The sequence below is a fragment of the Stenella coeruleoalba genome (genome assembly GCF_951394435.1).
Source record: "Stenella coeruleoalba genome assembly, chromosome: 20".
Taxonomy (NCBI): domain Eukaryota; kingdom Metazoa; phylum Chordata; class Mammalia; order Artiodactyla; family Delphinidae; genus Stenella; species Stenella coeruleoalba.
In genome coordinates this window covers 24,874,526-24,898,841 of record NC_137166.1, presented here as the reverse complement: position 1 = coordinate 24,898,841, position 24,316 = coordinate 24,874,526, and the positions used below count along the sequence as shown (strand labels likewise).

Sequence of the window (24,316 nt, the reverse complement as noted above, 5' to 3'; positions counted from 1 at the left end):
TCCTCCTCCTCCTCCTTCTTCTTCTCCTCCTGATTTGATCATGTGGTCCATTCACATATCTCCAAGTTGTACAAAGATGGATCCGGGGTTTCCTCTGGCCAGTCTGTGAGTTCCTGGTAGCCTGTGGCCTTGGCATTGAGCAGATGAAACAGTGAGCCCATCTGTAAGTGATCCTGGTCTTTGAAGAATAATTCCAAGACTGGGAGTGGTTTGGGTGCCATGAAGAGTGTCTTGGCATGGCAGCTGAGGGCCCCACACTGCTCCAAAGGGACCATAAATTGCTGGGTGAAGTGCGCCTGGTTTCTGATATCACAGTTCTTGTTGTACACGGCCAGACTCAGTACATACATGCTCAGCAGTTTGGTCTACTTAGAGTTGGTCAGGTAAAGCTTGGCCAACCAGGTTGATGACCTGCAGGTTGAAGATGTCCTCCTCTGCTGTGAAGGACTTGGCTGTTTTTCTCAGGACGTCAGATGCAATCCTAGGGACATGCTCACAGTACTCACTGAAGAGCCACAGGATGCTGGCTCACACCATGGCCACCTGGATGTTTTCTGATCTTTGCCCAGTGTTTGATGATCTCATGTTGTGCTGGGTCTATCTGCAGCAGCTTCTTCATGATGACCACTGACTCTGTGACCATGAGCTCATCACAGTGGGACAGTAGCTGCACCAGGTCATTGCAGCAGATGTCACCCACTCAGCCTATGTTAGTTGCCCAGCGTCTAGTGGCTTGGACCGTGGCTGCCACAAAGTCCCTGTCTGTGCTGTGAATGTAGGTCTGGCATTCCCGTAGGAAAGTTATGGATGTTAGTCTCATTTGCCAGGTTGGTCGGTGCTTCTAGCTTCAGGATCTTATCTGGGTGGGGTTGATGGGCCTGATGTAGAAAGTCTTCTAGGAGGGCTCAAACATGTCTGGGCATAGTGGACATGGTGGCCACATTCTGGAGCACCATGTACTGCACCTCACTGCAGGGAGAGAATGGGTCAGAGGTACTTGGGCCCCTCAGTTGGAGCAAGGGGCAGCAGGTAGGGGGAGAAGGGAGGTGGGCCAAATAGGAGGGAGGGAAGGATAAGTGGGAGGAGGGCACCAGTAGGTAGAGGATATCAGTGGGAGAAGGACAGGACTGGCGTCAGTGTGGGGGTAGGTGAACTAGGGTGTGGAGGTTGGAGGGGGTGTGATACACTCAGAGTCCTGGAGAAGCCTTTTTTTTTTTTTTTGAGAGCACAAAATATTTTATTTAACAACTTACAGTGTAACAATTTGCATTTAGGAGAAATAGCTCCTCCCTTAAAGAAAGCTTCTTGAATCAAAAGCTGCTGGCAGTTTGGGAATTCCCTGGCGGTCCAGTCATTAGGACTCTGTGCTTTCACTGCCGAGGGCTGGGGTTCAGTCCCATGCTGGGAACTAAGATCTCACAAGTTGCGCAGCCAAGAAAAAGAAAAAGAAAAAGAAAACTTGCTGGTGGTCGACACAGAGAGCAATGGGCAGGGCTAGACTGGAGGAAGCCGAGGGAGCCAGGAGGGCCTCAGGTCCCAGGAATCACACTCAGCGCTGACGAAGGGAAATAAGAGGCTGCGTGTCATAAAGCCCAGCCTTTCTCAAGGTGGCAAGAACAAATGGATCCATTCCTACAAGTCTGTGAAACCTCGTGGATAACGTTCTGTGGGTCTCTCCTAGAGGATCAAGTGAACCAGAAAAATGGGAAGGACCTGTGCTAATTCCACATTTACACGATTCCCACACGTAGAATTAAAATACCCAGTACACTAGGTTCCCCCAGCAGAACCTACAGACAACATTTCCTAATGATTTTTATAAATATTTAAATCTTTTTTTTCAGTCTCTTTAGATTTAACAAGAATGTTAATAGTTTTCGGCACCGTGGATGAAGCGTTAAAACTCCGAGTCCAATAAGAGGAGGTCATTTTTTTGAGGTTTAATATGGCTGATAGTCAACATGCTAACTACTGAAGATCTTAGAGTGGAAAAAATTTGATGCGCATATACGATGAACAATACGTGATGGACAGTACATAGTAGACAATACGGAACGGAACGGGTGGTACCTGGGAGGAGGGAGAAGGGGCGGAGCCTAGAGTTAACAGGAAGATGGCGACAGGCGGGCCGGAGCTCTATTGAGGGAGCGCTGGACGACGGCGCCGCAAGCCCTCAGGCTTCTAGACTGTGTTAAAGAGACGCCTGTCCCTCAGGCTAGGCTTTAAGATGAACAAAGGAGCCTCATTCACATAAATTCCGGGCACTTCTGGAGGTGCCACCTGTGCGCTGAGCCCTGCGGCGGGTGAGTGGCCTCCGAGCCGTTTAAGTGTTTTTTCTCAGAGTCTTGAGGATGGGGGCCCCCTTGGTTTTGAAAACTAGATGTTTTGGGAGCTTGTCTCTCAGGTGCAGGTCTTAAAAGCTGGGGTCCAAACCCTTTTCTCCTTAGGGAGGACCATAGATTTCGAGTTCCCTCAGGGTGTGGGTTGCGCCACCGCACGTGGGGTTTATGGAGCAATTGTGCCTCAGACTCTGGTGGCCTCTTCGACGGGGGGCCTTGCCTCATTGGCTGGAGGTGTAGGAGTCACTCAGACTCCGTTTTTAGGTGTCGTTCCCCTCCCTCCGGAAGTTGTTATGTATATAGCTGTGGATTCAGCGTGTCTGTGGGAGTAGGTGAGTTCTGGGTTTTTCTACGGTGGCGTTCTGAAGCCAGGACGGTGCTGGAGGCTGGGAGTCTGAAATGAGAGTGAGAACCCTACGCATTTTTTTTTTTTTTTTTTTGCGATACGCGGGCCTGTCACCACTGCGGCCTCTCCCGTTGCGGAGCACAGGCTCCGGATGTGCAGGCTCAGCGGCCATGGCTCACGGGCCCAGCCGCTCCACGGCACACGGGATCCCCCCGGACCGGGGCACGAACCCGCGTCCCCTGCATCGGCAGGCAGACTCCCAACCACTGCGCCACCAGGGAAGCCCAGGGCCTACGCATTTTAAACAAGCATCAGCTGTTCTTTATGTCTAGGTGGTTCATTGACCACAGACTGAGAAACTGCCCTGAGGAATATCACTTGTTCCACCTCTCCGGCCCCCTCGTAATCGCTCAGGCACGTAATCGCTCAGGCACGTAATCCGTCCTCTCTAGAGTAATATCTAGAAGTTGGGGTGTGGTCTTGGCCAGGTAATCTTGCAAAATCACATAATGGGACCATCAATGTGATGTTCTAGTTCTAGCTCCAAAGAATTTTCTTTGAAGTTATTTTCTTGTCTCCTCACCATGGATACCTGCCCTCCCGTCACCATAATAATCCATGTCCCATGAAGCACATTCAGGCGTTACCTAAAGAAGTAAAGTGGTGATGAATTTCTGAATCCCTTTGGGGTGCCGTCTCAACTTACGCTTGGTTTGTGGGCTTTGGCATGTTTTAACGCTCCAACAATGAGCTCTAGAACGGTCCAAAGGCACAGGGCTTCTCAGCATCTTGGCGCTGACCTGAAAGAAATCACAAGTAGCAAATGAGGAAGAGTTTTAAAACAATGTGTTCTAAATACAGCAACAATATGTGTGTATATATTTGTAAATGCATAGGAAAATTTTTTTGAAAAACATGCACACTCTGGCTACACCCAGGGATGGGTACTAGAACTGGGGGTTAGTCAAAGTGGCCTTCATTATTATCACAGTTTTCTGTCAGTGTTATTTATTTCAAAATTTCTTTCAAGTTGCTTTGGTTTTGTTTTACAGTTGGCACATTTTCAAGTACATCTTGAGTGTATATTTTTAAAGTTGGCAGTAATGTTAATACATTTTAAAATATTTTACTTGTCTCTAGCCTAATAATAACAATATTATAACAAGAAATAGCCCTATCACAAAAACTATTTTTTGATAGAAAAGGTGAGAGGATTACAATGAAAGATTCTCTACTCCTTAAGGTGTATGTATATTAGGCAGAATTCTCTCCCATTATGATAGTGTCCCCATTTAAGCCTGTTTCGAGAAAATATCTATAGAAATTTCCTGTGAGCATTTTTGGAAGAGAGCTTTTTTTCCCATGTGTCACCTGTAAGGAGGTGGGGTAGTTCTTGTCTGAAGTACAGAATCTCTGAATGACCCACAATTATGTACAATGTATGGATAGATGAATGTCTGGGGTATAGGAATAGATTAGTAAATTGTTAGAAAACAAAACACCTTGACAGAGGTGATGTTACATACGCATATATACCATGACATCGTGATACCTATGTGTTTCTTCATCACAGTGGGACACTCTTTCTTAGCTGGAATTTACCTAGCAAGTGACAGTTGACAGCTGAAGAGTAGAATATAAACAGCGTGATCACTGTAGCATGGGGTGGGGAGAGAGAGGGAGAGAAGACACTGAGTATGGCATTCAGGTTAAAGCAGCAGGTCTGAACCTTGGCTGCACATCATAACTGCCGAGGGAGCTTTTAAAAAGACATAGTGGAGCCCCACTCTCATAGATTCTGATTTAATGGCCTGAGATGGGGCTCAGGCAATATTAGTTTTAGAAGCTCTCCATCTGATTCTCATGTGTAAGCAGGGTTGCAAATCACTAGAATAGAGAGAAAAATATCTGTAGCGGTGGTGGTGAAGTGTACTGGTAAAGCAGACATGGGTAGCAATTGATAAACACTTCAAACTTGAATATTTTGATCAATTGTAAGATCAGGCCTAAGTAATGCTAGTAAGGATTCAGAAACATGAAAGAAACCAGTTGTAGGGCACACCAGGGCAGCACAGTACTTTGGAACACATTGAAAAGAAGAAGAAAGACCAGATTAGAATAGAGACAATTTATTCATTCCAGAACCTGGACAGGATTATTTCTAAGAATTTTGTATTTAAGTTTAATCAATAACTACTCAAATGTAGATGTCTTACCTAACTCTTCATCCCAGGCTGAATACATACATACATACAGTAATTTCCGTGCTCAAGTATTTAGTCCACACAGCCTAACCAAAGCTCAGTGAGATGCTAGTTTGGTAATCACACCGACAAATAGTTGAGATGGATGATTCCATCTTCATTATTGAAAGCACAGTCTTAGGACTATATCATGCAAGTGTTGTCCTACAATTCTTTGTTTAAAGTATGTTTATCATCTGTTCTACCCTGGCCTTCAGGGGTACATCTGTCTTCTCCCTTCCCCCTTCCATTGTTCTGTTGGCTGGGAAGGCTAGATTTGGGGCTTCCCTCTCTGGGTATATCAAATTGTTTGCATGCATATCATAATCTTAGTAGAAATCTCTGAATGCATGAGAATTTTAGAAATGTATGCTACTATTAACAAAATAAACAAATAAAGAATTTGCTAGGCCCCAGAACCTAGCATACTGTTCATAACTTGGATGATTTTCTGTTATGAAACAATGGACAAGTACCTTTTCAAAATTTTGATTTTCTAATCTCTTTTATACATCTTCATTGATTCTATGGAGTTTGTTATTTAAACACTCTTCCTTTTATTTGCTGCTTTATTTTTAACTTTACTCCCTTTTGAAATCATCCTGGAGTCCAGCATGAAGTTCTTTTTTTTTTTTTTTTAAACATCTTTATTGGAGTATAATTGCTTTACAATGTTGTGTTAGTTTCTGCTGTATGACAAAGTGAATCAGCTATATGTATACATATATCCCCATATCCCTTCCCTCTTGCGTCTCCCTCCCACCCTCCCTATCCCACCCCTCTAGGGGGACACAGAGCACGGAGCTGATCTCCCTGTGCTATGTGGCTGCTTCCCACTAGCTATCTATTTTACATTCATTTGGTAGTGTATATATGTCAGTGCTATTCTCTCACTGTCTCACTTCGTCCCAGCTTACCCTTCCCCCTTCCCAGGTCCTCAAGTCCGTTCTCTGTGTCTGTGTCTTTATTTCTGTCCTGCTCCTAGGTTCATTAGAACTGTTTTTTTTTTTTAGATTCTATATATATGTGTTAGCATATGGTATTTGTTTTTGTCTTTCTGACTTACTTCACTCTATGGCAGTCTCTGGGTTCCATCCACCTCACTACAGATAACTCAATTTCGTTTCTTTTTATGGCTGAGTAATATTTCATTGTATATATATGCCACACCTTCTTTATCCATTCATCTGTCGATGGACACCTAGGTTGTTTCCGTCTCCTGGCTATTATAAATAGTGCTGCAATGAACATTGTGGTAAACAGCATGAAGTTTTTGGATTAGTTATTTTTGGGGTGTTGTTATTTTAAATTGTAATGCTAACATTTTGATAGCATATTCACTAGATAATAACCAAATACATCAAATAATATTTTTGGCTTAGAAGGCTTATATTTTCAGGAGCAAGGTGAGGCTTATCAGAAGGTCAATGATGATTTCATCTGGAAAAATTCAATATATTTTTTCTAGGATTTTATTGACTGTTGTGACTAAGTTAACTGTCTTGTTCATTCAGTCTGTTAAAAAACACTTTAAAATACTGAGAATTAGATATGCATTTTTGTTGTTGTCGAGGGAGGAGAGATTAAAAGATTTTACAGTCAAAAAAACAAACTAAAGAAATGTAAATGTTCTTTTTCTCTTTATCTATCATATCATTACAAAGTTGTTTTGTGACAGCCATCAATAATAAATTTTAAACTCGAAAATGCTCAGCTTCTTGGTTCAGAAAATAATATGTCTTTATCCTCTGCAATTTCATCTGAAAATATATCTAGGGAGAAAACCAGGTAATTTCTTTTCCTAAGGGAATGAAGATTACTGCACATCCTTTCTAAGAATCTCATTGACTTTTCTTATTATCTGAAGATAATTTTCAAAGTTATGTCTAATAGCTGTCTGTAAATAAATCCCAGAAATTGTATTTATTAAAACCTCTATCAAAAGTCATTCTTAATTATTTTAATAATACTATTATTTATTATTAGTCTTAACACCTAGAGTACACTTTAGCAATTTTTACAGTTTTATTTAAAGAAGGATAACCTATATTTAATTCAGGCAATAAAACATCATTGGAGGTGAGACAGTGGTGGTCAGCATATGAAGCTTGACTGTAAGGAGTTTGCATTTTGAACCTAGAACAGTTACTAGCACGTATTTGACACTCAATAAATAGGATGTAAAGAAGGAAGGAGAAAGAGTTCTGCTGTCACTTTCTATCTGGGATATATTTTTTTCTTTTTTCCAAAACATGCATATCTGAGGCTTATTACATGTACCTATATGATAAGGCTCTATTGTCCAAAGTTTTTGTTATATTTTACTAGAAATGCCGTTTTTTTGCAGATATTTTGTGGTATCAGATATAAAGAAAAAGAGATTCTAAAAAGGCTTTTCTGTCTTATTTCCATAGCTAGTCCTGAGAGAGTAGTAATTTTATTTTATTTATTTAGAGGTAACAATAAATATGATTTCTGTCAATTGTGAGGTAGAAAGAGATCATATGTGGTGGTTTCACACATAAGCAGTTATTTCTGGATTTAAAATAAAAACAAATAGATCAACTTCAGTAGTACTGTTGAGCACATAGCTGCATTTTAAAAGTTCAGAGAATCAATTGAGTGTCCATTTATCAAAATCGTATGATTTTTTTTCCTTGGATTTAAAAGCTGGACTAGGCATATCATGAAAGCAGACATTTTGATGAAGATTACAAAAAGATTTAGACAAGAAATGTTTAAGCAAATGAAAAATTGTGTTTCTGAATCAGTAAGAGCAATAACAAGAAAAATTCCAAATACAGATAAATGAGGTTTTATTTCATGCCTTCAATCAAGTATGCTGTCTGTACAGTTTAAGGAGTCTTTCATTTTTTTTGAACTGGTTTACCAATTTATAATAGAAAGTGGAATTTAGACTGGGTCTACAGAACACTGTCAATGAGTATGATTGATGAAAACGGTTCCTGAAATTTAGAGCTTTCTCCTCTTCCTTAACTATTTATTTTGTGTCTATTTATTGTATCAGTACAGACTCAGAGTCCTAATTTATTAAATAGATTATAATCTAAATAATTATGATTTATTTTGATGCTAAAATTTTCCCCGAACGGGAGCTCCGTCATTTTGCTCCTGTGTCCTTTTGACAAGTCTCCATCATTTCTTGTATGTCTTTAACTTATAACTTAAGTATTATTATATGACTTCATGTATAGCATAAGACCTTGCTGTGGTTTACTTCTCTTGCCTCTTTACTGGCCTTTGTAATATTGTTGTTATGCATTTAGCTTCTAAATATATTATAAACCTCCCAAGACATTGTTACTATTTTTTACTATACACATTCAAGAGATTAAAAGGAAGAGAAAGTATGTTATAATTATATATTTATAATGTCTGGTGTCCTTAATTGCTTTATGTAGCTACCTGTTTCTATCTGGTATTATTTTCCTTCTGCATGAAGGACCTTTTAGCATTTACTGCAGCACAGGTCTGCTGGTGATGAATTCTTTTAGCCTTAGATGTCTAAGAAAGTCTTTATTTCATCTTCATTTTTGAAGGCTTATTTTGCTATGTTGTCAATTCTAGGTTGATAGTGTTTTCTTTTAGTAGAGTAGTTGCTCCACTTTCCTCTGACTTGCATTGCTTCTGATGAGAAATCTATCATTCTTATCTTCATTCTTTTATTCAAAACATATCACTTTTCTCCAGCTGCTTTTAAGATTTTCTCTTTATCGCTGTTTTTAAGCAGTTTAAGATGAGCTTTTGTGTTGTTTTCTGTACTTGGGATTTGTTGAGCTTCTTGGATCTGTGGAATTGTAGTTTTCATCAAATCCAGAACAATTACAGCCATTATTTCCTCAAGTCTTTTTTTTCCTACCTCCTGCCCTGAGTTGTTTTCCTTTGACTCCAGTTACACATGTGGTAGCCCACTTGAAGTTGTCCCCCAGCTCACTGATGATACATTCACTTTTTTCACAGTCTTCATACTCCCCGTGTTTCATTTTGGGTAGATTCTGTTGCTGTGTATTCAAGTTCACCAATCTTTTCTTCTGAAGCACCCCCTGTTTTCAATCCAAACAAGTGTGTTTCATGTCAGACATTGTAGTTTTCACATTTAGAAGTTCAATTTATTTTTCATATCATTCATGTCTCTACTTATGTTTAATATTTCCCCTTTCATCTTGGAATATAGAAATATAATAGTAACAGTTTTAATGTCCTTATTTAATAATTCTATTATCTGGGTCATTTCTCAGTCTGTTTCTATTGATTGGTTTTTCTCCTCCTGGGTCATACTTTCCTGATTCTTAGCTTACCTCATAGTTTTTGATGGAATGCCAGGCATCGTGATTTTAACTTTGTTGCTGCTGAATATTTTTGTATGTCTATAAATATTCTTGAGCTTCCTTCTGGAGCACAGTTATGTTACTGAGAAATCCTTTTGAGATTGCTTCTAAGCTATGTTAAGTAGCATTAGATTAGACTAATCTACATCTAATTTCGCCCCACTACTGAGATATTCTGAGTTTTCTAAGTACTCTATTAGATTTGCTGTGAATTAAGAGTTTTGTTTCCTTTCTGATTGCATGATACTTTCCCTGCCCTCAAGTTGTTTCCCTTAAATGTGTGTTTGTCAGTCATGAGATGAAGATTTGAGGAAATGCTCTGCTGAACTTTATTGTTTTATTTCTGTGCAGATCCTGTCTCTCCAGTATTTTGACCTGTAAACCTTTCACATCTTGGCCTGCTTCTTTTAATCACCTCCTAATTACCCCATTGATGAGGAAGGGATTTCCACCCTAGAGTTATGGAAGTAACCAAACACATATCACCCAACACTGGATAAATGAGATCGACCATAGTCGCATATGTTATTAGTCACATATACTCACAGCCTAGGGGAGGAGGACACAGCACACCACATGGACCATATAGAGGTGGCACTCAGGGACAGAGTGAACAACTAGAGGCTATGGGAGACAGGCTTTGTAGTACTAAGGGGTGTGATCTTAGTTATTGTGGTAGGTTGTGATTAGTGTGTTTAATAATTCCATGGGCTGTCAGGAAACTGAAAGCCACTACTCAAAGACAAACAAGAACTGTGCCTGGTCTTACTAATAAGGGAAGTTGTTTGGCTAGAGGACCTCATCCACCAGAGCAGAGTTGGAAGGGGAATTTGTAGTTATACCACTTGAGGCCCTTTTGGATTCACCAGGTATGAAAGCAGCACATCATACTGGATCTTAATTTTAGGCTTTGCACCACATCCCCCAACCTTCCATCTCCATCTTCTCGGTTCAGTGAGATTGCTAGGCTGTGACTAGGTCTTGCCTCTCAGTGCTGCAGTCTGGGAGCCCTCATGAGGTCATAACCAGGGGAACAGTCACAGAGTTTACTTCATTCAGGTATCGCTGTCCTGGGTTGCCTAATGTGCAAGGTTGGAAAACGTTACTTCGTAGATGTTGTCTGTTTGTGTTGTTGTTCTTAGTGAAACGACAAATGTGGCACCTGCTACTCCATCTTGGCCTTAGCTTACATTTTAGAGAACTTTGGCAGGATATACATAATAAATTGAGGTTTAATGAAAAGTTTCAAATTATTAAGCAAATGATAATTATTTGATCAACAAGAGGGAGATTTCACCAGGATTGCTTTCAAAAGGCTTCCTATTCCTCTAGAATCCTATAAGTAGTATGACTATACAATAACTAGGGGAGCAAGGATGTAAAGGGAAAAAAATACAGAGTATTTGAAAAAAAAAGAGGGAAAGAGTAAATCACATCTGTAAACAATATTCTTACCTTTTGCATTCTCCTGACTTTTACGTATTTGAATCTAGAAGCTCATGTTTTTCAAAATGAAGAGATATTTAGGCAGTTGGTTTTGAAAAAGATATTAAACTCTTTTAGTATCAATGCCACTATCTAAAAGAAAAGGTCAGGATAACATCCACGTCAATGATTTGTTGCAAACACATTATATAAAATGTACATAGGCACTTTATACAAGATTTGGCACATAATAGGTGTTCAGTAAATATCATTTCCTCTTAAGCCACTTTGATTAATTCTTAAGGAATTTCCTTTCTCAGAGTTTCCCCATCTCCTTTTGCACAAACTAAAGTTATTTTACCTTCGATTTTTGCCATTTCCTCACTCTGAGAGGCTATAAAATATGCTGTGTCCATAAGTAAATAAAAAAAAGTCCTCAGCCTCCCCAACAAAGAATATTTTTGGCAAACACTCTGCACTTACACTAAGTGTCACAATTTCAAAGCCTCCCCAAGGAGTCCAGCAAACATATATGAGGAAAGGGAACAGAGTGATTATGAGTCCTTTTCAAGGCAGTGAGACCATTCTTTAGAAAGAGACTCAGGCTGTGTAGAGTCACTTGCTTATCTGATAAGACCTTTAGCAGCAGGAAAAAAAAAAATACAGGCAGACAAAGAATAACGTATTGTTAGCTCAAAAAGGGGGAATTCATTTGAGAACTATGAATTATTTTAAAAACTTTGCTGTAGTAGTATATAGGAAAACTGTAATCCTTCTGATTATGTTCAATCCGTACAATAGTCAGTTGTGTTAACAAGTATGTATTGTGCAAATCAAATCATCTTCAATGTATTGTACTTTAATGTTCGGAGATAAAGATGCTAGTGACTATATGGATGAGGACTTGTTAACATTAACATTCCAACTTTACAGTTACTAGTTCTGTAATCTTGAGCCAATTATCTAATATCTCTGAACCTCAGTTTCCATCTCTGTTAATTACAGACATTTCATGGGGTTTTTCTGAGGGTTAAAAAAAAAAAAGAGTACAAATACAGAATCAGTCATGGTCCATTAATTATAAAACGCCCCCAATGAATGATTGTTCTGCTCTCACTACTAGTAAACCATTAACTGTTACTACATTTATCATTAAATGTTTGTTTTCAAACAATGGACATTTTTAGATTCTTCCAGTGCTTGCCAAAAGCAGAGCTCCTAAAGTCAAAGCAAGGAAACAGAGAGACATGAAATATTACAAGCATGGTGGTAGAAACTCAAAAGTAAATTCTATCATGTAACGAAACATGGCATTTAAAATGCAAACAATTATTGCTCATATAAAAGAGTAGAAAAATAGGGAGAATGAAATATCATTCTACCATTGTAACATCTTTTTCCCTTGTGTATTCATTCATTCATTTAACAAATGATTGTTAAACACATGTAATATTCGCGTCATTATTCTAGGCATTGTGGATAAAGAAGTTAACAAAACAGATAACAAATTTTAGCCCTGTTGGAGATTAAATTTTAGTAAGGAGAAAAAGAGAATACGTATCATGTCATGTTCTATCCTGTTCTATCCTATTCCCAGAGAATAATATATTGTGTGCTTTATAATGTGCCGGTGTATATTTATGTTTATATTCATATTTATATTTATATACACATACCTACACATATGCTACTATGGAGAAAAATAAGACAGAGAAGAGGAATAAGGAGTGTGTGTATGGGTAAAGGGATTGCAATTTTAAATAAGGTGGCAAGGGAAAGGATCAGTGAGAAAGTATGAACAAAGACTTGAGGAAGGTATAATTTTGACCTTACTGGATAACTGAAAAGAGGGTATTCAAGGCAGAGGGAACAACCAGTGCCTGGCCCTGAGTAGGAGCATGCCTCGCCTGTTGATGGAACACGGAGGAGACCAGTGTAGTTAGAGTGGAGTGACCAAGGGGTCAGTCCTATGATTTGAGGCTAGAGAGTTAGTGATGGGAGAGTGCTCAGATGATAGAGGGCCTTGCACATTATTCTAAGGGTTTTGGCCTTTTCTTTCAAAGAGATGGGAGAAACATTCTGACTTCTGTACTGAGAATAAATTAAAGGGAAGTAGAGAGGTAAGTTAGGGAGTAGGGAGTGATTGGATTCTTGATATATTTTGATGACAACATTGAGCGAGTTTTCTGAGTAATTGGATATGGGATGTGAGAGGAATCAAAGATAACTCACAGGTGTAGGCTTGAACAACTGGTGGGATGAAATTTCCAGGTAGAGAGATAGAAAAAGACAATGCTAGAGCAGATGGTGGAGGTTGGAAGATGGTAAGATCCAGAGTTCTATATTAGGAATATTAATTTTGCGATGATTATTAGGCATTCAAGCCTAGGTGTCATGGAAACACTTGCATAAAAATCTGAAGTTCAGGATAGAGATCCTTGCTAGAAATGTAAATTTGGAGTCACCAGCATATAGATTTTCTTCATATTCCTTTTACTCCTTATCTGTAGACGCATAGAATTTACAGATCATTTTTTCAACATTACATTAAAATATCTTCAATATTACCTCATTGCAACATTTGGTATTATTTTAAGGGCAATGGAAGGTGTGTGGCAGATCTGGGTATAAATGGTCCATTTTATCAGGTATCATTTTTACAGCTTTGAGCTTGGACATGCTATTTTAAATTTGTGATCCTCAGGTTCTTCAAGTGCAAATAAAAGATAATAATACTTATCTTACAAGATTTTTGTGAGGGTCACATTGTAATACCATTCTTCATAATTTTAGTTTCTAATTTAAGTGATATAGTTTAATCCTCACTAAAAAATAAAGGTAGGTGAAATTATCCCAATAGGAATACTGAGCCTCAGCACATTGACTAATGTGCTTATGCTAACATGGCTAGCAAATAGCAGAATCAAACGTTATCTATTCACTCATTCTTTTGTTTTGCTTTGCTTTTTTTGCTTCTATGTGTATTCATATATAATATGAGTCTCAAGTCCCAGAAATAGAATAGGCACACAATAATTTCTCACTGTTTTCATTATTACGTATCTTACATATGTAAGAAGTTGAACATCAGCATTGAAGTAGTAACTAAATAATTTTACAGGAGATAAAACACAGTTATAGCTTGAATGAATAATGGTATGTGTGGTAGTTCTGGTAGCAAAATAGTTGCAAATGCAATAGCTTAGCTGAGTTAAGCAACATTTACAAACATATATGCATAAGTGAATTTCAGTTGCTCAGTATATGGAATAGTACCATTGCACATGCTCAGCATCTTACTCAATGGATTGCCTTAAGATCACTGCAAAGTGGATTCATGGGGCCTCTCTTATTTACTCGAGGTGTCCACTTTTCCAGTTTCTATGAAAGATGCTCTGGTACTCTTTATTACCCCCTTCCAGTGCTTTGCATTGAGCAGGATTTATCCCAGACATCTAAATGTAACTTCATGTGTATATGTTAAGTGAAACCAGCCCATTAACTGGCAAATGCAGTTGAAAAGCTGTGGATGGTGAAGTCTTTCAATTATCTCTGTTACAGCCAAGCCAGATTTAAGTAGCTCTTTGTTTCTGTAAATAATCTGATTAGTGTCTGTTCGCTTTTCTTCTCTTATTATTTATCATATACACTTTGTTTCACTCATATAACAAAGAATTTTTCCTATTATATAAATTATATCATAATATATTATCATATTTAGTATATAAATGCCAGAAGTTGTGTGCCAGAGTAGTCAAGCATGTGACAGGAGCACACGTGTTGGTCATGAATCATGCTTTTGACATCCCACTCATGTGAATCTGATTTATGTGAGTAATTTCTCATAGAATTAACTATTCTCATCTGTAAATTGAAAAGGGGGTCCTGGTCTATCAGGGTTCCTATTGTAAACAAATCACTGTTTACAAGATATGAATAACTTATTAGTGACAAGTGTAACAATAACTTTAAAACCCAATTTGTTAAGTACATATACTAAGCAGGTGCTCAAAATGTTTATATGAACTAGCTAAAATAATCCTTACAGTGACCCTCAAAGGCAAGTATTATAATTATATTAATTTTACAGATAGAGAAATTAGAAACTGAGGTATAGAGACGTTAAGTATCCTCCCCAAAGAGGCATAGCTGGTGTTTGTCTCTCTGATTTAAGAGTTCTTGCCCTTAAATGTGTTTCTTTAGATCAACAGTGTCCAATACAACTTTCTGCAATGCAAAAAATATTCTATATCTGTCCTGTCCTATGTGGCAACCACTAGTCACAAGTGGGTATTAAGCATTTGAAATGTGGTGACAGAGATAGAGGAACAGAATGTTCATTTTTATTTAGTTTTAGTTACAATTTAAATTAAGTAGCCATATGTAGCTAGTGGCTATTACATTGTACATTGCAGCTCTAGAGTAAAAATCTGTCACACTGTGATACCCCGCCCAGGGCTTGTGCTGTGTCTCCTTTGGCTTTGGGTCAGGGGTTAGGACAGAGCTTGGAGTTCAGATGCATAGTGAGTATTTGCAGCAAACATTAAAGAAGAGAATGATTGATGGGTTCTACACTTAAATTGCAGATCTAGTTCCGGGTTTGCAGCTGTCCCATCACAGCTGTCCTTTTCCACACCTTCCTTGCCTTTTAAGTTCTTGCTTAGTGAGCCTTGCCTTGACTTCATTTCAAGCTCCTCTGCTGGATATACACACCAAAAGTGTCCCCATTTCCCAGGGAGAGAGTGTATGTGATGGTTGAAAGTGTGGGCTTCTGAGTAAGGCTGCTTTGTTTGACATTCAGTCCCACAACTTCTCAGCCTACTGTGCTTTCTTGGGAAAGTCCTTTAATCTCTGTGCATCTCAGTTTCCTGTTCTATAGGGAGTGCATAATAAAAGTTCTCATCACGAGAATGTTGGGAGGATACATGGAGATAATCTTTGAAAAGCACTTTACAGAATATCTAGCAGCTAGATGACAGTCAACAAATACTGTCTATTTTTATTATTTTTCTCTGATTTTTCCTACTTCTGCTTTTCTTTCAAACCTCCAACACATCACAAATGCAAAATTTCAGGAGAATTGTTTTACAGAAAATATTTCAAGACATTTATTAGGATTGTGTCTGCAGGACACTGATTTCTATCCTTTATTTAAACAATCATTTTTTGAGCTGAAATAACTTGCCAGGTTCTTCAGGTGGAACAAGGGATATAAAGATAAATAAGACATATGTACTGCCTCCAAGAAGTGCACAGTCTGGCAGGAAAAACAGCTAACAAACAGATTACAGACCAGTATCACTATTACAGGAGGACTAAGTATGAGGCAGTGATCAACATTACTGTATGGGTAGTAATTGTCAGGGAGGTCTTCACAGAAGAGGTTATAGCTGACTGGATTGTAAAGAGTGCTTGGCATTTGCTTGATGCATATGAAATAAAAACCCTTGTTGATCAGTCTATTCTTTGCTGTTGGGAACTTAATGAATAAATCATGAAAAGTAGTTCCTTTCTTTTCTCTTTGTGCAGGTCGAGTAAAAAACTCTGAAAAGTAAAGTTGATCTTGTATTCAGATCACGTTTCCTCTACAAAAAATATCTTTTCAAAGGGTTAAAATGGGTCTTAAGAAAAAAGAACAACAATAATTTGTATATGATTATGCTTGAGGTCTCAAACTAGAGCAGATGCCATATTAAAAATAATGCAGACAACAGGAGTATCACAAAAAATACAATTCCTTTAGGTATTAACAAAAGTATGTCAAATAATTGCCACAGCTGGTAAGTTGATTACTTCGTACCTGGAGGAGAGCATGGGACACACTGAAGAACAACTTGAGCTTCACATCACTGTAATTATATCTCCGTCCTGGACAATCTACACAGTCTTGTCCTGCCAAGACCCCTCATATTATGCACAACCCATGCCACCAATGGGATACATTGCACAAGAAATCAGACATTTAAAATTAGAGGGCTGAAAGAGGCTCTCTAGCTAATGAGTGGAAGCAGCTGTAGTAAGATGTCTGGCCATCTCAATTTTCTGTAGTTTGGCTCAATGTGTTAGAAAGGAGTGACCTGTTTTAGATCTCTGTCACTAAGGAACTAGGGCATGGTGGTAAAGAGTTCTGGAAATAGCTTTTAGTCAAATCCTAACTCTGATCACCCTTGCTTGTGTGACCATGGATAAACTATTTAACCTATATGTGCCTCAGTTTCCTCATCTGTAAATTAATAATAGTATCGTACTTGTTCTAACTGTTAGTATCTCTGATACTAGTAATAGTATCTCTCCTTGTTTCTAATATTGTTCTAATAATTCAATCAGGCAATATATGAAGTGTTTAGCTGGTGGCTGCTAAATTAGTGGCCAATAAAAGTTAGATATTGCCTCTCCAGTTATTCTGTCAGTTTATACTGTGTCTTCTTCATGCATTGTGTTCTTCCAAGTCATTTGGCCTTTAAAAAATGGTTGCTCAGTGAAGGAATAAGTAAATGACAGCCTTATATTTATATAGGTCTTGGAATCATTCTAACAAATCATTTTTCTCTAGTTTCAGCATTGCAATATTAGCATATATTCTTCCATAATTTGAATAAATGATGTTTTTATTTGTAAAATTATGTTACTAAATGTCCATAATACTCCATATTGGGAACAAAGGATGGTGTTCGGATTATTTTTAATAATTATTTCAATGTTCTCATTCATTCATTGCTTGTTAATTCATTTTGTCAGTGATTAGTGACCAATTGCAGAAAAAATGTTTGCAATTCTAATACGTATATTGAAAAAACTTTATAGGTTATTATTGTGAAGTGTTAAAGATGGAAGACTTAAGCAAATTGTGGAAAACCACTTTTTCACAGGAACATTCATTGAGAACCACTCTACAGTGACCCTGACAGCAAGGACATAGAATTTTTCACTTGTATTTTGTCATAAGGGGCAATGTAGTCTCAGGATGGGGTTAGGAATCAGAAACCACTAAAATCTGGCATTCAGATTGTGTAAAAGACATTTTCTTTATTAACTATAACTAAGCAAATATTGTGAAGATCTGAGCTCCAGAGGAGTTTTATAAAATGTAAATAAAAAGCAACATAATGTTTCCTTTAATGAATATACTGGACAGCATAAGAAAGGAAAAGAAAAGTGGTAATAAATCAATCACTGTATTGTAACTGGTCAGGAATGTTTCACAGTACTTGAGTTGTTCTTGTGATAACCCAACACATATTTCCAGCAAACGTGTGAAAATTATGTTTCACTAAAATTCATGGGGTGGGGGGAGGGCATTTTCACTTCCCCGCTTTCTAGAAGGAGGCATTTTCCCCTGCACTCACCCGTTCTCTTGCATCATGTTTACTCCTCACCCTGCACTGAAGTGGAGTTCCCCTTGTTAGGTGTATCATTTGAATGGGGGCTATTCTGCTCTACTTTTTTGTTCAGTACTTTCTGCCAGGGTTAAGTGGGAGGCTGTGAAAATAAGATTTTGTCTTCTTTGTAGATTTCCCTCAGGTGAGGCAGAGGATGGGCAAGCCTGTTTGTATCTTTTACTGTAGCATATTAAATATCAGCTTTATTATTCACAAAACACATCTTTACATTCTGAGACTGTCTCTTATTTTTTTCCCTAATTTGGGAGTGTTTGTTTTGACTGATCCCCTTCCACCTCCAACTAGCCAACTCTCACTCTTCTTTCAGAAAAGAGGTGTGTTCGTGGGACTTCTTTTCTAAGATGAACAACTACATCCTTTAGCATTATTCCTGAGTAGAGACAGTGGTAGTACCAGGAGTCTCTGAAGGTCTTATGTTAAAATGTAAGATGTAGTGGAGAAAGAAAAAAAGAGTTGTCAGTAATAAGGTTTTATCTTAATGTTGTCAAGTGATTTCTGGAGTTATTGCTGGCACGTTTGTATTTGCTTTAACGACGGAGTCTGCTTTACAAAATCAGTTTGTGCCGGCAGAGGCTTATTTAAAATTGTTCTCATGGTGCTGTCTCCAGGTGGGAATCTGTTATTAGCGGTGGTGATAAGGAAGGCTGCAGACATGTCATGACATTCGTTACCCTCAGGATAAGAGTAAATCAAGGCTTTCTGAGGAAAGGGCAGAAGGGGAGAATTACTCCTTGTCACTTCCAGACTTTGCGGCTACCAGCAAAGGATCATTTTAAGCTGCTTCCAACTCAGGAAATTGGGAAAATTGTAACTCCTACACTGATGATTGCTCTCCTCACTCTGCCCTCTTCAGAGCTGTCCTTTGCAGAGACTTCACTCAGGTCCATGGTCATGGCTAAGTTTTCCCTGCAGATAATTGAACAGTTACTTTATCTGTGTGTACAGGGGCCTCAGGGTCAGCTGTCGTGAGTTGAAATATTAGTAACACTGCTTTTACATGTCCCTGCACCCCCCCCCCCCACACATAACCAAAAGCACACAGGTCATTTTGACAGTATTGGTTGTAAAATGAGTGTTTAGGAGACTAACATGTATTCAAGGGGGTGTGGGAGGCGGGTATTTTCCATTAGTCAGGAAAGCTTTTTAACCCCCCAAAATAAGGTTAACTAATGAAAAAAAAGTATGTACTCACAAATTTGAAACAAATTTTTATTAATCAATTTCCCCCATCCCTGAAATAAAGTATATGAAATGACTGAGAGATTTTGTGTTACACCAGTACAGTGATGTCATTCACTCATATTCTGGGCTATTGTTAAACAAAAAAAAAATAGCAGCAAAAAAATCAAGGAAAGGCTATATGAATTCTAGGAATATGCTTATTTTAGACCGAAGATTAAGCATTATTGGATATGAAACTTGCAAATCTTTGGTTATATTCCCTTTTATTCAAAGATCAAAATGTTCTTTATACACCAGCGAAGAAAATACTGGGTATATTTGAATTCAGTAGATATCACCAACTCTTTTTTCAAGTGTTCTGACTTTGGCAGAAGCCAAGAAGCAGTTTGCAAAGCACTTTTCCTTAGTATTTAAATTCCCTTTGAGGTTTAAGAGAAATTTAATCCACATGTTTCTAATTAATTTGCACTCAACTCATAAAAAAAAATGGTCTTCAATTTGATCTCATTGTGGTCCAGGGGCATTAAAAAGCTTTCAAATGAGCCTTCCTCCTTGAATTGATATCCAGATGTTGTGTTTTGTCAGCTCTAAGCAAATTCAAAACTCAGAAAAGTCTTGGTCATAAATGAGAAGGCACAGATGGTTTTGGAATTTAGGGAGCAAAAACCCCACAGATAATAGAAACTCTCTTAAAATATAAGGAACTATCATTTTTAAGGATTTCATTCAACTGGTGAGTGACATTATGCTCACTTAAAGATGGCAGTCTCTGCAGCTATGAGAAATTGAATAATCAGGGGCCAAACTGTGGAGCGAGAATATAGCCAGGAATAGACTCTCAGAGCCCTTCATTTTACTAATCACAAATAGTGATTAAAATAAATAAATTGTAGGAGGATGAAAAGGATGGAACCAAATGTTAAAGCCATATGGTAACACCATCCGAGACAGAAAAAAAAAAAGGTTATTTTTCACATTTCAAATATTCCCTCACATCAGCCACAAATAAAAGATGGGGAGGGGAGAAGGGACTAAATACTACTCAATGTGAGGCAAAAACAGTCAGATTCTAAATAATTATATTTCTGGCATTTCCCAGAGAGTTCAGCTTTTAAAGATTCAAATTCTCAATCTCAATTTACTGCATTTTGAGGCAAAGTGTGATTCCGTCTCTCTTAAATATGAATTCGGTTTGAAAAATACTTCAATTTTTTTCCACATCTTAAAATCAGTAAGTCAGTTTGTAAAAACATGTCACAAACTGCTAAGCAGTAATCTTTTTCACCTTAGAATATGGATTGTTAACATTTCTGCCTTAGTTACAAATATCTTCAAAACAAGGATGAATTTATCAAAATCTTAATGCATTTTTTTTTTACTGGTGAGTTCCACCTGAGAACTTGATTATGATTTTTAAAATCTTATATTTGAAAGACACTTTAATGTAAATGCCTTAGCTAAACATTTTTTCCTATACTTCATTTAGTAGGATATGGATATTCGTGGGTTTTCCCTTAGAAATTGCTTTACAGTCAGCCAATTCTGGTTCAAATTCTAGCTCCACATGTATAAGATGGGTTATTTGGGGACTTTACATTGTTTCTCATCTATTTTCTCACCGCCAAAATGGTGATAAAAAAAGATACATGTGGCTAGTTTGTTGTGAGGACAGAGAGTGAGCTGTGCAATACCCATTTATTCCCTTTGCATGCACCTTCCCCTCCCCAACACAATGAATTGTATATAGGTGTAGCTCAGTCCTTGATAACCTCAGGAAAGCAAGCAGAACTTCACAGGAGATTTTTCTTTAGTACTCTAAGCCCTCTTCACTCTTGTTTGATCTCTGTACTGTATAAGAGAATGCTATGCAATTCCTCTTGCATGTCAGTATTACATAAACCTTGACTCCTGGTCTGGATTTAGCATCATTCAAATCAAAGCCCCAAATTCCTCTTTCCCTATTTCTTTCCAATAGAGAGTATAGAAGATATCCATATCGACCTAGCAATCATTCACTTAAACTCTCACAGCAGCATCCCAATTTTCCTGTTGAACCCTCTTTCCTCCTCATTCCACATGGGTCAGATGGGCTTGACACCAGGCCAGGTTCTCCAAGGCATTGTTTCAGTATCAGAAAGGCAAGTGACCCAAGAAAGGAGAATCAGGGCTGTTGGAACTCAATTGCAGTTTTTTTTTTTTTCATTAGAAGAATTGAAGAGCTTTTGGGGGGCTTGATGAGACAATAGGTTTCATACCTGGAATTGCTTGTAGCTTTTGCCAGTATGAAGGGAAAAGCTTGTTTGTGGATGGAGCCCCCATGAAAGGAGAGCAAAAACTTCTGAGTTCTGACAGCATTGGCTATGTGCCTGGAATCAGCCATACCTGAAGCCTTTCAATTACCTAAGAAAACACACTCTTCCTTTAGCACAAGCCACTTTGAATTGGAGTGTTCTATTTAATACTAATATGAAAAGAACACATAGATAAATACATTTTTGTTGCATAATAAGATGGCTTTCATAAAAACAGTGACTAACGGCAACTATTTTTCTTCTTTTTCTCACAGTTGTTATTACTATGATTATTACTATGATGATGATTATTATGATTATTACTTGTGCCCAAAATTAGCAATAAAAGTTAGTTTTCTCATCTTTAGCAGGCTTTAATTTTTTTTTTTTTTTCATTTCCAGCCCCCAGACCTTGTGGTGCTTGCAGACCTAGGCAAGTACTTTGTTGAAAACAAACAAACAACACACACACAGAAACAAACAAAACAAAACAACCCCCCCCCCAAATTCCTCTCCTAAGATATGCCCAGCAGGTCTATTAAACTCCTGTGATTTCTCAGCCATTCACAGTTACTGCATGTTGCTTATAACTGTGTTTTCAACAGATACTTCACACTTTTTCTTTTTTTATTCCCTCTCGGCTGACTGCTTCACTATTTAATACCTGCTTGGGTAGCTTGATACTATTGATTCTAAATGAGTTCCTGATATTGGCCTTTTCATTTGAAAATGGATCCTAATTTATATTCTAATATATATCAGCAGTGTTGATCAACGAGCCAGAGAAAGGTCTATGGACGATAATTTTGTAAAATAGAAAAAAAGAAGGCAATGGTTGTTATAGAAAAATACTAAATAAATGATAGGGATAAATGTAAAGGACCCACCTTTCTTATGTGGTCAGTGAAGGGCAGGGGCTATAAGCACCCTGGGAGAAGGTGCCACATTTGAATTGCCCTCCTTTGTACCCCAGCTGCCAGCAGAGTGAGAGGCATTGTCATAGATTCTCATCTCCATTTGCTTAAGGGCTATTGATGGCCAGGACCTCAGCAAAACAGATGGTGGAAGTAGGTTTTGATGTTTAGTCTTGTTCTGATGAGTTTCTATATGCAATTATTAGGGATTACGTAAAATTTCTTTAATCTTGCTTTAGGAAACCTTTTGGAAAAGTTTATTTGGGTAAAGGCAGAGTTTCCCTTCACCGATGTTGTCCTAAGTAGATAAATAAGGTTGCCTAAATTCTTTCCTATCACAGATATCTAAATATCTTTCTTGGGAAGCTAAGAGATCAGGAAGGAAAACTCAATTACATTATTTTAGGACTTGAGGAGAAAGTCAGATAGTAGCTCCCAGACTGTTGGTTAGATATGGAGAATAGTAGTGAATAAACACAATCTGGCTTCCTTGAGTTGAATTCCCTTTTGTGATGGCCAGTGTGTTCTTGATACATTCTGTTGGTGAGAATGACATTCACAAATAGCATCCAGGTCTATATCTTACAACTTCCTCTTCCATGCTCACTAATGCTCTGGTATAATTTTTATTGCTACATATTGCCATATGATTCTTATTTTGCTCAAGAAGCTCATTAGTTCTTAGCACAAGATAAAATTTGCCCAGTATTTTTCAGAAATGGTGATAAATGATCTCTGGCTGACCTTGCCTGCCCATTCCATTCTGTCTTTTCAAGGGCGGAGATATCAGCTGCATGGTGTGCTACAAAGGGAATTTGTCTTGAAATCAGTATATATGACATATAGTGTGAAAAATTACTACACATATGCATTTTTTTAAAAAAACTCAGTTTATCTCTGTTAGTAGGTCAAATCATGTAATTTCTCAGAGATATTCTGCTACGTCTGCCATTGGTAAAATTGGAGGGTTTAATTGGGTAATCAGTGGTTCTCTAAAGAGATGAAAATAGGTGGCTCAAGCAGAGAAAAAAGGGATGATTTCAAGAGTTATGCTAGAAGGGAATATACCACACTCAGCCCCTGCAAAGTTTAAATGTCCTCAGCTTTCAGCTGAATTTTTTATTTCAAGCTACCTACTCTTTTCCGTTGATACTGCTAAACAGCCATCCCTAAAGGAACTGTGGATATTTGCACATCAGCTGATTTGGCTTAAATTCTTTAATGTTGCCATTTTTTGTCTGAAAATAAGTATTTATTACGCTATCTAAATATGTATGGTGATTTGCTTTTTTTACTTTATAATATGAAGGAAAAAGGTTAAAATTAACAACAATTTATAATAGAAGGGAAAAATTGTGTGTGCCAAAAGCAGAGATACCTTCAGACTAAGTCATTCTACTTTGTGTTTATTCTGTAAAACCAAATTTAACAAAATTAAATAACAAGACTTAAACGCTTCAAATAACATTTTGAGAAATGATAGTTAAAATATGAGTTTTAATTAAGAAATTAAAACTCATGATTTAGCTATCTGGGAATGGAATCGCTTTTAAAACATAAAACTTTTACCATGGATGTAGGAAGGCTTTGTGTTGTGAAATAAGGGATTGCATAGATTGCTTTTTAAGAAATATTTCAGTAATAAGCTTTCATCTGAAGTTCATTGCTATTGTCTCCTTATAGTTTGAGTATTTTCTGAGTGTTAATCTTTATGACTTAAAGGAGTTGATAGAAATCCTAAGAAGTATCAGTCCAAACAAATGGCAGAGCACATTCTACCAATGGTTAAGAAAGAAAACGTTTTATTTCTACAGCGCATCACATTTA

General features: G+C 37.8%; 1 long non-coding RNA gene across 1 annotated transcript in view; it reads left to right on the top strand.

The window, feature by feature from the left end:
• Positions 1 to 2,120: 2,120 nt before the first annotated feature.
• Positions 2,121 to 24,316, top strand: part of LOC307179028 — a 384,625-nt gene continuing 362,429 nt past the window's right edge. The window contains exon 1 of the long non-coding RNA XR_013825319.1: positions 2,121 to 2,303. This is a non-coding gene — a long non-coding RNA (uncharacterized lncRNA). The remainder of the gene's footprint in view (positions 2,304 to 24,316) is intronic.